This window comes from Numida meleagris, chromosome 3 (assembly GCF_002078875.1).
Source record: "Numida meleagris isolate 19003 breed g44 Domestic line chromosome 3, NumMel1.0, whole genome shotgun sequence".
Lineage (NCBI taxonomy): Eukaryota > Metazoa > Chordata > Aves > Galliformes > Numididae > Numida > Numida meleagris.
This window is the reverse complement of record NC_034411.1, coordinates 79,553,732-79,565,938: the sequence shown is the minus strand read 5'-3', so window position 1 is coordinate 79,565,938 and position 12,207 is coordinate 79,553,732.

Sequence of the window (12,207 nt, the reverse complement as noted above, 5' to 3'; positions counted from 1 at the left end):
GTTTGGTGGAGGCAGGAGGCCCTGTAGGCAGTTCTGATGGAGATGAAACAGGATATGTGTTTCTGGCCTAGTTAGCATTGTTTGTTGGTAGAATAAATTTTGGTAGGAGACTTAAAGATATTGTTTTGCACGGGCATTAAACACTGAGCTCTCTTTTAACATTCTTCTAGCAATGACCATTTTGCTGTACAGGAAAAAAAGGAGTCTCTTCCTTATTTCTATTCAAATGACTCATATAATAGTTTGCATTACCTGAGGATTTGACAACAGGCATTAATATTGACTACTGAATTTTCTCCTGGGAGAGGATTTTCAGGAGAGGACTTCTGAATTTAGTTAAAGAGGCTTCATCATACAATTTTACAAATCTCAAAAGCAATAGTCTTTGGTGGTTGCATTACCGCAGGGTATTTATCATGATACCAGAGAAACAGCATCCTATGCTAAGGTAAGGCTTCCACTGAATCCAGAAGGTTTCTTGAGTACACATTCAATATATATACTAGATGCCATTTAATAGGATTCAAACTGTGGACTCCAGACCAGTAAATGTAAGCCTTCTGACATGCTTTTCCTAGTTATGGCAGAACTAGTTTAAAGAACATGACATCCCCTAGTTAAAGTGCATGGAAACTGGACAACTTTTAAGAAGAATAGCCCTAAATTACAAAACTCAAATGTCATCTTCAGTTCAAGAAGTCCTTAAAACAAAGATTGCAAAAAAAAATGTTTGAAGAACTAACAAGATAAGTTCATTTCCAATTAGTTTCCTTCTGCTGTATGAAATTCTAAATAAAAAGACGGGTATTTTTTTTCTTAATGAGGAATAAATAAAATATGCTCAGGTATATGACTGTTTTTTCCATTAGTAACACTTTTATGGGATCTGGCATATATATTCCTTTTTAAAAAAAGAAGGCTGATAGTACTCTGGGTTAATTTGTTTGAATTTGAAATATTGAACTGAAATAAAATTAAAACATATGCTCTGTGCATATGCTATGCAGGCATGAAGCACTTTATGCATGAAGTATTGAGGATAGATATTCTTCTCGCAAGTAAATGAAGGCGTTTTAAAAAATGTAGATCTGATTTCTTTCTAGGGATATTAGGCTGAGCAGGTTTTGCCTTGTCTCAGCATTGTTTTAAAAGCAGACTTGCAGAGAACTTCAAATCAAATATTTGATACAGTCCTCTGACATTTCATGATATACGCCATAGAGGCTTTTAAGTTTATTCTTTTCTTACTATATCATCTTAAAAAAAATACCAGAAACACTGGCAAGCATTAAATATATGGATTAGTTCGTTCTGCCTCCTAGCAAAATAATGGAGCTTGTTATATATTTATAGAGCACTCCATCCACCCCCCTGGCCTTCCGGAAAGGCAGTTTGATTTGTTGTTTTGCAGAAAGGGAAGACTGAGGGACCACAGGACTGGGAGAACTGCCCAAAGTCATAGGGTGGATAAAGTAATAGAAGCAAAAGGAAAACAGAAAAAAAAATGCCTACTTATCTCCCATAGCAAAAGAAGAATTATCTCCAGTATTATTATTAAATTACAACAGAAAAACTTATATTCTCTACTTTCTTCCTTCCCTCGTTGCCCAGTAATGTTTTGCTGGTTAAATAGCTCAGTGGTAACTGGAGGCCAGAACCTATTCCTCAGCTTACAAAATTGTCCCGTGCTTAAGTGGACATAATTAAGAAACACTTAAATGAAAGAGAAACAAAAAATAAGATTTCTTTCTCCAGAAAAATAAACACTGTGGGACTCATTTCCTTCCAAAATCCTACATTAATGTACCGATAATGGAGAACAGCCCAGGGTCTTACTACAGAGCAACTAAAGTCACCACTGCTAAGAAAATTTTAATAGCATCTTATCCCATTGCTTGGTTCATGACCACCAGGTGACTCCAGCCCACATTTTAGTTCCAAAAATGGACTGAGTGTTCTCTTCACAGTTAACCAGTCTTTAAGCCTTGGCCTGTGCAGGGCTGCATGTCTGTGCAGGTATCCCGGCCATGTCCACTTTGCACCTGGCAGCATCCTGAGCTCACAGCTAAGCCCCAGGACCCGGTGTCTTTTGCTGTGGGAAGGCTTAATTCAGCTGAAGCCCTGGGTACGTACTGCTCTGCCACTTACTGAGGCAAGGAACATCACTGCTTTTTAAGGATGGTCCCACTCTGTCTTCTCTCCCCACCTCAGGCCATCTTTTTCTCTCCTCTTCTGCACCAGGCCATTGGGAAAATTACAGAGAAAGCTACACCTGATCCTATGGCAGAGAATTGCAAAAAGGAGAACATTAAATGCAAATGCAGCTGAGATTTATCCTGGAAGTAATGAGCACACCGGCAGTTTCTGCAAATAACTAGTGTTTTGGACACCTATTTTAGCCCTGAGCTCATGCTCAGATCCTCTGTGCAGCAGCTCAAGGGCAGCCACTGGCAACCAGAGGTCATTAAGTTTTGTCCACATAGAAAAGGGGATTTAAATTTGTTAAAAATCTTAATCAGGTCTCCAAAGTCAAATACCTGCCCTGTAAATTGGTAAGAAGTATGTTACTTCTGGTCTAGGCTGACATTAACTCAAAACTTGAGCAGGAAATCATTCTATTGTCTTTTTTGTTTGTTTGTTTCGTTATTCAAATTAACAGATGCACTTACAATAATTTGGTATTTTTTCTGTCTATAATACACGAATCCTGTGGAAGCCTGCCAAAGATTTTCTTAGCAACCAAGCCTCTTGCCTGATACACGCGATTAACTACAACAGTCTGTTAAAAGCTTAAAATAAACCTGTCTTTTTTATTTAGAATTTCATATAGTGAAATAAAATTAATTGGTAATGAACTTAGCACAGTTTAACGAGAATTTATTTATTTTTATGGAGGCTGGGCACTCAAGGGACATCATGGTAAAAGCAAATGTTGCCGTAAAGGCAAATCTGCTGGGATCAGTCCAATAACTGTGAGCTCAGGTAAAGTAAAAGCACTCACCAGGGAATGGTATTGGCTGTCCTGTGATTAATATGTAAATCCGTTCGTTCCTTCTTAGCACATAACATCACCGTAGAAACCATCCTTCTCCACCAAGCAGTAGTAAATTCCGTTGTGAAACCTTGACGAGGCATTTCTGGTTCCAAGTGAGTAAATATTTTGGAGAGAAGCACACATAACTCTGGGCACTACTTTCCAAGTATCTGGAAGGTGAAGACTAATCATTTTCAGAAAACAGAAGTTGTAGTTATTAAGCCTTTAAATTCAGATAAAGGAAAATGTAATAAAATACCACAATCTATCATTTTCCTAGAGAATCCTTTTACTCTTTGCTTAGAATGATCTCCGCTGGTTTTGAGATCTTTGAATTAGACCCAGAGTGCAGAATGATAGTATGTAAAAAATAATTATTTTTTAAAAAGTTGTGTGTACAAATGCTATGAAAAGCAATAAAACAACAGAATCTGAGGTAAAGACTGGTACTCAAACTCAGCTTCCCAGATACTCATGTGGCATGCTTTTGTCACAAGCCAACCATCCACATATGCTAGAGCCACCAAAAACCTTGCAGATATTTAGCTCCCTCTGGGTTTTAGACAGAAGTAGCATTTAAATACCCCGTTTCAATAGAATTATAGAACCATAGAATCATTTCTCCAACAGCCTTTGACTAGATATTTTTCTGGCACTGAGAAAAAAGAACACAACATAACAACTATTAAGTAGGAGAAAAAAACAACAAAGGAACAACAAAACGCAGCTTTAAGCATTATCAACTGAGGACCTTAAGTAGCCCTTTGTTCAGGTCTTTCAAATGGTTTATGGGCAACTGCAGCTTTAGTGATCTCATAGGAAGAATGACTTCTCCTCTAAACCCGCTTGTTGAAATTTAATGATATGCCTCCAAATGCAATCCTCCTGATTTGTGTCTGCTGTAGGGAACTACAATATGTCACCATAACTCTTCTCTTCACAAATGACCAACAAGATCCAATGAAACTGCTGCAGTGGAGTGAGGTGGAGTGACCAAAATGACCAAACTGAAGCTTTCAGCAAATTAGATGCTCTTAAAGCTTTGCAAGGATGTGCAATCTAGTTAAAAAAAAAAAAAAAGCTCATTTTTATCCATTTTTATAGCAAATATTTATTGAAAAATAAACACTGCGTGCATGTTTGAAGACAGAACATGTCAGTAACCTGGAACCGAGTGGCTTGAGATGTGCCCCACTGCAATCATTAGGTGTTCACAAACCAATCATACTGGTGCAAAATATTGGGATGGAGAATCATGCTTCCTGAGCTATGGCATGCTAATAGAATTTAACGACCAGTACCAAGTGCCCCTGTTACTCATGTCTGCTGCCAGGGGATGGGGAAGGGCTTCCATGGCCATCTAGGAAAGCACAACGCTTTTGCCTGATGCCATCTCTAACCTCTATACCTCTGTCACAGAGTATAAAGTGCCCTTGAATTAACGGTCTGTTTTGGTTAAGATTTGGTCTGTGCCTAAACTTCTGAACGGGTGCTGTAGAAAATGGTCTGGTAGGTGGGGAATCTCTTCTCAGCTCCTTGTCTCCCACAATAGAGATGTCTCTCATTTCTCATGGATTAGATATGTCCATGGGTTCTGGATCATGGACTAATTCTGCAGGGACCACGAGAAAAATACAGGTTCTCCATCTGGTATTTGCTAGCTGGCTGCAGAAAGACTAGTTTTCTGCAATAAGAGCACTGCTTGAGGTGGGAAGAGAGGATAACTCAAGCTCACCCACATCACCCCTAGAGCCTACTGCTGTTAAGGATGGAGAAGGAGTCTCTTCTTTTATGTGCAAGGCAGTAGTTCAGTTCTCATTAATTTCAATTAGAAGTTGATGAAGTTCTTTGGTTTATTACACTGCCATTTGCACTACATTTTCAGATTGCAGTAAGACATTAAATATTCTCACAGGCGGTAACTGTTCACAGGGGATTTTACTCAGGGCAAGACATGTAATGAAACCCAGCTCATTATTATTAATAATTATTTGTATTACTTTACTGCTTGGGAGTTGTAGCGATGGATCAAGACCTCATTGCATGATGCACCAAGCCAGAACAAAAAGGCCATTACTTCCTTAATTGTTACAGATCTATGGTCCTTCATGGCATAGCCCAGCTTGGGAGCCTGCGTTTGGATTTTCAGCTTTCCTAAAACCTGGCAGTGCTCTCTGATGAGCCATTCAGATTGCCCAGCAGGTGCTCAGGCCGCCGTGCAGTGCCATCCTCGCCCAGCCAACCCCTGCGGAAGCCCTTGGGCTGAGGCCTAACCCCGCTCACAGCAGCCCCAGAGGGCCTCTGCCTGCCTCTCACAGCCTCCTTGGTGCTGAGGAGTGATGGCCTCTTGCAGGAGCATCTCCCAGCCCTGTCCACATCACGACAGTGCAGCTTGAGAAGTAGAAGCTCTCCTATGCAGGGCAAGCACTGAGATATTTTATAAGCGTTGCACGGAATGGCCTCTGGAAGAAAAGGCAGTCATGTTTGGTACCTGGCTTTGCTGTGGAGGGTCTGAAAGTCCTTCCAGTCATATCAGATGGCTTTCCTGAGGCAAAAGAATGCTACTGGCTCTCCATGGTCCAAAGCTGACGCAAAGGATTCAGGGGAGGCAGACAAGAATAATGCAGAGGCTATGCCCTTAGGCTATCTGTAGATAGCATACCTTTTAATGCGGGGGGAAAAAGGTGTGCAGAAAACAGCTGCCAAAACCTTAGTACTTTGCTGTCAGCCACCCACATCCCAAAAGAGAATGCTTCACTAGAGCCATTTTAACAAGCACTGTATATACACTAAAAACTGCTCATTCTTCTGTCAGAAACACCAAGAGCTCCCAAACGTCTGATTTCTAAGGGCTATTAGTTAATCTGACTACTGGGTGTCTCGGAGCACATAGCACCTTTCGAGCACTGACACAGGAGAGTAGCTTGCATGAAGGACCTAAGAAGAGATGGGGAATTTTGTGAACATTCCCTGCTAGTAAAACTGGGAATTCAGCAGTTTTATGTGTTAAGACCTCTCAAGAGTATTTCTGAAAGCTGAGACTCCAGATTTGCTGGGGCATGGATGTGGGAAGATGGTGGATTTATTCAAACCAACTCTGTCTGGCCTGGAGGCTTCTCTCGTGTTGTGGTGTCTGATTATACAAAAACACTTTGGAAGCCTCATCTTGTCACAAACTGAATGAAGGCAATACAGTGGTTTATGGCAATGGAGACTCTCTTTTGATATACACTGTGAATTTAAAAGGCCATTTAGTAAGAGGAGCAGGCAGATAAAATATGTAGTAATGTACAAGAGCGAAAAAGGCATTCAAAGAATTATGAAATCTACCATGCCTCTGACAGCCTATGATTGGTTCTAATAAATACAACAAAATTGCAGTTATGGGATTTCATTATTAAACAAACGAAAGGAGAGACATACAATCAATAGCAATAAGAAAATAAGAAAAAATCAGACTTTTTTTCAAATAGCTCAATATCTCTTCCTTCACATCATGCCACAGATTTGGTTGATAAATGCAAAAACGCCAATTTATGTTACAAAATATATGTATATCCAAGGAATTTCAATAATTACCGATTATACTTCTGCACAGCTACAACTAAAATTGTAGATGATAAAACCAATTAACTGACGGATCTCAGGCATCAGTGTGCTGAGGGAATCATCGCCAAGGAAGTGCATTTGCAGTGTGTTGCCACATCTCTTCACGTTATTTAACTTTTATCAGTGAGCTGGAAGGAAATACAATAACGCTGATAAAGTTTGCCAATAAAGCAAAAATTGGAGGACTGCTAAATAACAAAAAGGACCGCTCTTCCCTCCAGCAGATGTGAGCACAAGCAAGCAAAGAGAATTCATTTACAGTGAAGCCAAACAGTTACATACTTGGAAAAAGAACATCATTTGTGCTTGTGGGAGCAGAGATTATGTCCTGGGGAAAAGAAAAGAAGATGAGGAGTCACAGTAGATGTTGAACCAATCACGAAACTTTAGCATATGGTGATGGCTTAAAGGGCTCACGTGATCTTTGAATGCATAGGGAATGGCACACTGAATAAGAGCAGGGGCTTCTATGAGCTCTGCATTTGACACTGTTTACTTGAAATATGACATTTCTGGCTTCAACAAAAGCAGTGGAAAATTGTCACTGCTCACATCAGTCCTTTGTCCTCACGTTAGCCGAGTGCAAAAGGCATCAAGCCTGTCCATCTGAAAAACAGCAGGGCTAATAGCTATATGTTGGATCTATATGTCCCATTAGTTATCAGCGATATACTGGATTATGATATATTTGAGTACATTTAATTATTTAATTATACGTTTAATTATGATATATTTGAGTAATCGTCATAAAATTTTAATAGAGCTCCTAATCAAATTACCAGATCTTTGGAGTTGCAACTACATTTTCATTAGTGTTTTGGGCAAACTACTATAATCAATAATAAACAGTAACAATTAATTATTAAGATATGAAGCAAAGAACACATGCCTGGGTCCTGGCTCCTTTAGTTTTGAAGATACTCTCATCCATGTATCTATTTTATCTCAGAACAATCTCTAATAATAGCAGACACCTGCACCATTTTGCCTCTGCCTGACAAGCTCCTAAGGAGAGAGCCATACAAACCTGGGGGGTGTAAGGACAGTAAGGGACTGGGTAGCCTGAATTTCCAGAGGAGATAAAGGGAGCTCGTCTTGTTTAGCCTCCTGAAGCAAAGCAGTAATTGTTCATTGCAGAAATACCTTGGAGCTAGTGGAGAGCCAAATAAGAACTATCAGAGTAATTTTGGAAGTCGGAGGCTTTCTCATCACTGAAGCAGCAAGAACAGCTGGGTAGAAGGAAGCACGGGGCACAAAAGCCAACTTATGTTAAGACTGAGCTAAGTCAGATTAAGGCAAAGATTATATGACATGGTTTCTTGTCTGAGCAGAGGACTGAATGTGTTGATCAAAAGGTTCCCTTCTGCTCCTATGCTGTTACACTGAAATAGGTTAGGAGCAAGTGCACCTGCAGGTCATATGGGAGCCATTCAAAGGTCATAACATGGAATAGAAGGGAAAATTTCTGGAAAAAAAAATAAATAAAAGGCTTAGGAGACCAGAGTGCTATTGGGTTTTGCATGACTGCAGTGGGGCACAGTGTCAAGTTGAGGTAGAATGGAGAATATCTAAAAAGGAGAGATAAGCGTAAGGCTGGAGAAGATAAAAATGTACAACGCTGGTGCTGCTTTAAGGCTTCTCACGCACATGCACTGATTCTCTCTGCTGTTTTCTTTTCTGCACAGAAAGCACAAACTGCAAGTAGCTTATCAATGGTGCAGGGCTCAGAGACAGAAGCACAGGCCTCCAGGACACCTCTCTGAGACTGAAGCAGGTGAAGAGCTGCTGTACGTGGGACAAACCTCCAGCAAGAGGTGCGCAAAGGGTGCGCTGGTAGGAAGGAAAGCAACCTCATCTGCTGTTGAGGCTGCCTTGAGGGTGCAACCCCAGACTTGACCTTTCTTAAGCAGCAGAATTATCTACACTGCTTTGTCCTAGAGAAGCGGTCTTGGAGCCTGTGAGGTGTCCAGGGTCCCCAGTACTGTAGCTGAGCCCTTTGAGAAGGCTGAATGCCCACAGCTTCGTGGGAAAGAGAAGATACCTTACGCCATGAGCAGAAAGTCAGCAAAGGAGCTGACCTCAAGTTTAGGTTTGGTTTGCGGCAACCTTCTCCTTCACTAGGTCAGTGTCTGTGACTGCCTCTCTCACTACTTTCAATTTTTGATGACAAGGAGTCCGCTCATCTCCTGAAGAAGTGTTATGTGAGGTAAACCTCAGATATTACGTACAGTATCTCCAGGCCCCCCACACACTGCTCCAGCCATGTGGCCTGGCTGCTCAGGAGTATTTTGGGACCAGTGCTTGCCCTGCAGATCATCTGCCTGAGTGCTCTTAGACCACGTTTAAAGCGAAGTGTTTCATAAATGGTTTTGAAACAAAGTACGTGAGAACATCTGAGATCAGTAGGTAACTGATTTCCTTCAAATTTGGGTCGTCCTTCACTAGAATGATCTTAACTCTGAGGTGCCTCAGTCCCTTGAGCTTCAAGAAGAAGAAACTCTCAGAAAGGGTTACAAATATTCCTAAGTTAGCTAGTACTTCCCTGGGCACATCACTGTTCTCGCCATGCAAAAGAGGAAGAAACACAGATACAAGAACTTATGGTTACAGCAAGGCTGTCACTTGCCATGCTGGCTTCCATGTGAAGCAAGATTAAAACACAGTACCCTAAGTCTGAAACAGGACCAAATGGGTCTATTTACAGAGCAGCTGAGCCTCCTTCAAGGTACCTGGAGCTGGAAGTTCTAAGCAGCCCTGAGAAGATCAGATTCTGTGTGCTTGTTTTCATTCTGAAAGACAGAGATGCTGATAATACAGATGTATTTCACTGAATGCTTGTACTCAGCCTATCTCATGTAGCATTCAGTGTATAGCACAAACTAATTTCAAACTCACTCATAGCAACAGAGACTTGACATATTTTCCTGATCAATTCCAAAAACATAAATTGTCATCTTCTGTCAGGAAAATGAAAATATTACTCAACAAAATGACTACAAGATGGAATATGTATTTTGAACTTTTATGATTTTATTATGTATTTTTGTTCCTTAAATGTACTTTCTCTTTCTTTGAGACCTCCTGCTTCTAATTTTCAAGGTTTTCTCCATAACAACAGGTTTTAAAATTATAGCTAAAAATCTCTGGGGAATTATGAGACTCAGCGGCCGTGAAATGAAATGAACTCCCTGAGGTTCAGTATCACAGAGATGTAAACATGCCTGCCATAGAAGACTATCCAAATAAACATTAAGTTTGGGAGAACTAAGTTTTCTTCTGACTGGGTTTTAATTACATAACTAGGCAAAAAAAAAAAAAAAAAAAAAAAGAAGATATAACATTCTAGAGGAGATGTCGTGTTTTGACTGTGTTGCAGTGAGGTTGCAAGCTTTTGTGAGTTGAGGCATAACACAGAACCCTACCAACATAAGTTTACGTTGAGTCTACTGAAAATCAGAGCCAACCTCAGGTTAGCTGCTGGGTGTTATGAAAATCTCCTGTGCAGGGATGGAAGAAGAGAGAAGTGACGCGCTGGTGACATTCACAGGATGACATACTTGGGCACTTCTGCTGGGCTCCATTCTCTTCCAGCTATCGCTGCCACTCTCTGAGTGCTTCATGCTGCCTGAAAAAGCCTTTGCAAGCCATCAAAAGATGGGTTTACTTTCCTCCTATGAGCTTTTCCTCTTCCTTTGGGTCAGTCCTCCCTCTGCCTGTGCCAGTCTGCCTGTTCCCATGGTAAGGCATAGGTACTTTTTGAGGCAGCAAAAGATGTGATGAGTATGGTTAAAGATCTGGATCAGGGTCTGCAAACTCACTGAACAGTCCCCTGTCATCTGCAAGAGTAGAGATGGGCACCCTGGAGCTCTGCAGTTAATTAACCTCATAAGTATAAAATATGAACCCACATTATCAGGACCACGCTGATGCAATTGCACAATGTATAAACAATCATAAACAAGGAGCAAGAGAGAAGGTAAGCATCCAAACAACCATTTTGTTGGATGTCCCTTCATCTCCATGAAATTACAACAGTTATCTGGACAAATGAGATGCATCCAATTCTAAAATTAATCTCTCTTTTTTTTTTCCTTTTTTTTTTTTTTTTTTCTCTCTGCAGGGCAGACATTTATTTACACAATTATCCTGCTTACATCACTGTGGACCATACATTGCCTCAAGCTAGGACAGGAAAAGTCAGAAGCAGAAAAACTGATTAGGAAATCTAACAACTTTCTTCATTCTAGAAAACAACTCACATCACCTATCCACCTGTTAATGCTGAATGCTTTTAGCATCACTTTATCAAGCAAAATGACCACATAGCCACATCCTCTCAGAACTTTGGTACAGCTTATGAAAACGGAGAAAAAAGAAAGTAAAAAAAAAAAAACAAACCAAAACCGTGTGTGTGAGAGAAAGCTGTGATAGATATGAATGCATAAACATCACTTCTGCTGTAAAGCAGAAAGCTGTAGGGGAGAGTATCCAGTATCACTCTATAATAGGCCCAGCAACTGGTCATACCATACGAGAGAACCTGCACCTCTAAGACCACATGGTGAAAATGATGGCTCATGTATCATGGCCCCTGCGGCTCGAAGCTGAGCCTCCCTGTCCTTCTAAACCCTTTATGGGGAGGCACTGCTCAGCACTGCAGAGCATACTCGCCTTCCAGCATTTCTCTTGGTGATTAAAGTCATCATAGCCAAGGCCTAGAAGTCTATAACGAAGTGTATTTTATGTCAGATATTTGCATATGGCAGATGATGTGCGGTAGCACACAGCATCCCAAATATTTAGAACAAAAAATATTCAAATGCACCAAAAATGCCCAGGTGTGGACAAGCCTCGTTAGCAGTGCATGCAGACATCTAAGTAGACTTTAAGGAAGTCAACGGTGCCCTCTAAAGGAAGCTCATGTGACGTACAAGAGTTATTGACAGTTGTACCCACTGCCCATATGAGCACTGTGTGATCCATAAAGTATTTTTAAGTGGTAATTTCATGAATAAGCTGACAAAATATGGAGTCCTTCCTATCACTTCAGAATCTGAGACAGCCTGTCTATGGTTCACTGGCTTGGGTTTTTTCCTCCTCAAATATTTGCTGAAAGCGTTTTCATCCCAAAGTGCACATACATGTTGTTGGGAGCATGACCCCAGATCACAGCTGAGAAAGAAAACGGCATCAAACTGGTTCACAAAAGCGAGCGTGGGCCAGGATGTATCTCATAAAGCTTTATCCAGACCAAAATAACACAGAACAGCAGCAGGTGCATTCCTGGGAATGAGAGATGTGAATAAATGAACACCAGAGAGGAACCAGAGCTCTGTAAGCAGTGTTTTGTATCAGCTTTACCCACCATGAGTTCGCAGCTACTTTGTGATGTGCTTAAAAAATTCAACACATTCTCTTTCTAGAAATATCAAGTACCATGTACAATACCATATACTTCGTTTCAAACCTCCACCACTTATAAGTTAGAACTGTATTTAAACAGAGAAACTCTGGGGAACAGCAAATTTAAAGATGGCAAGTTTTGCCATAAGGCAGAGGTAACA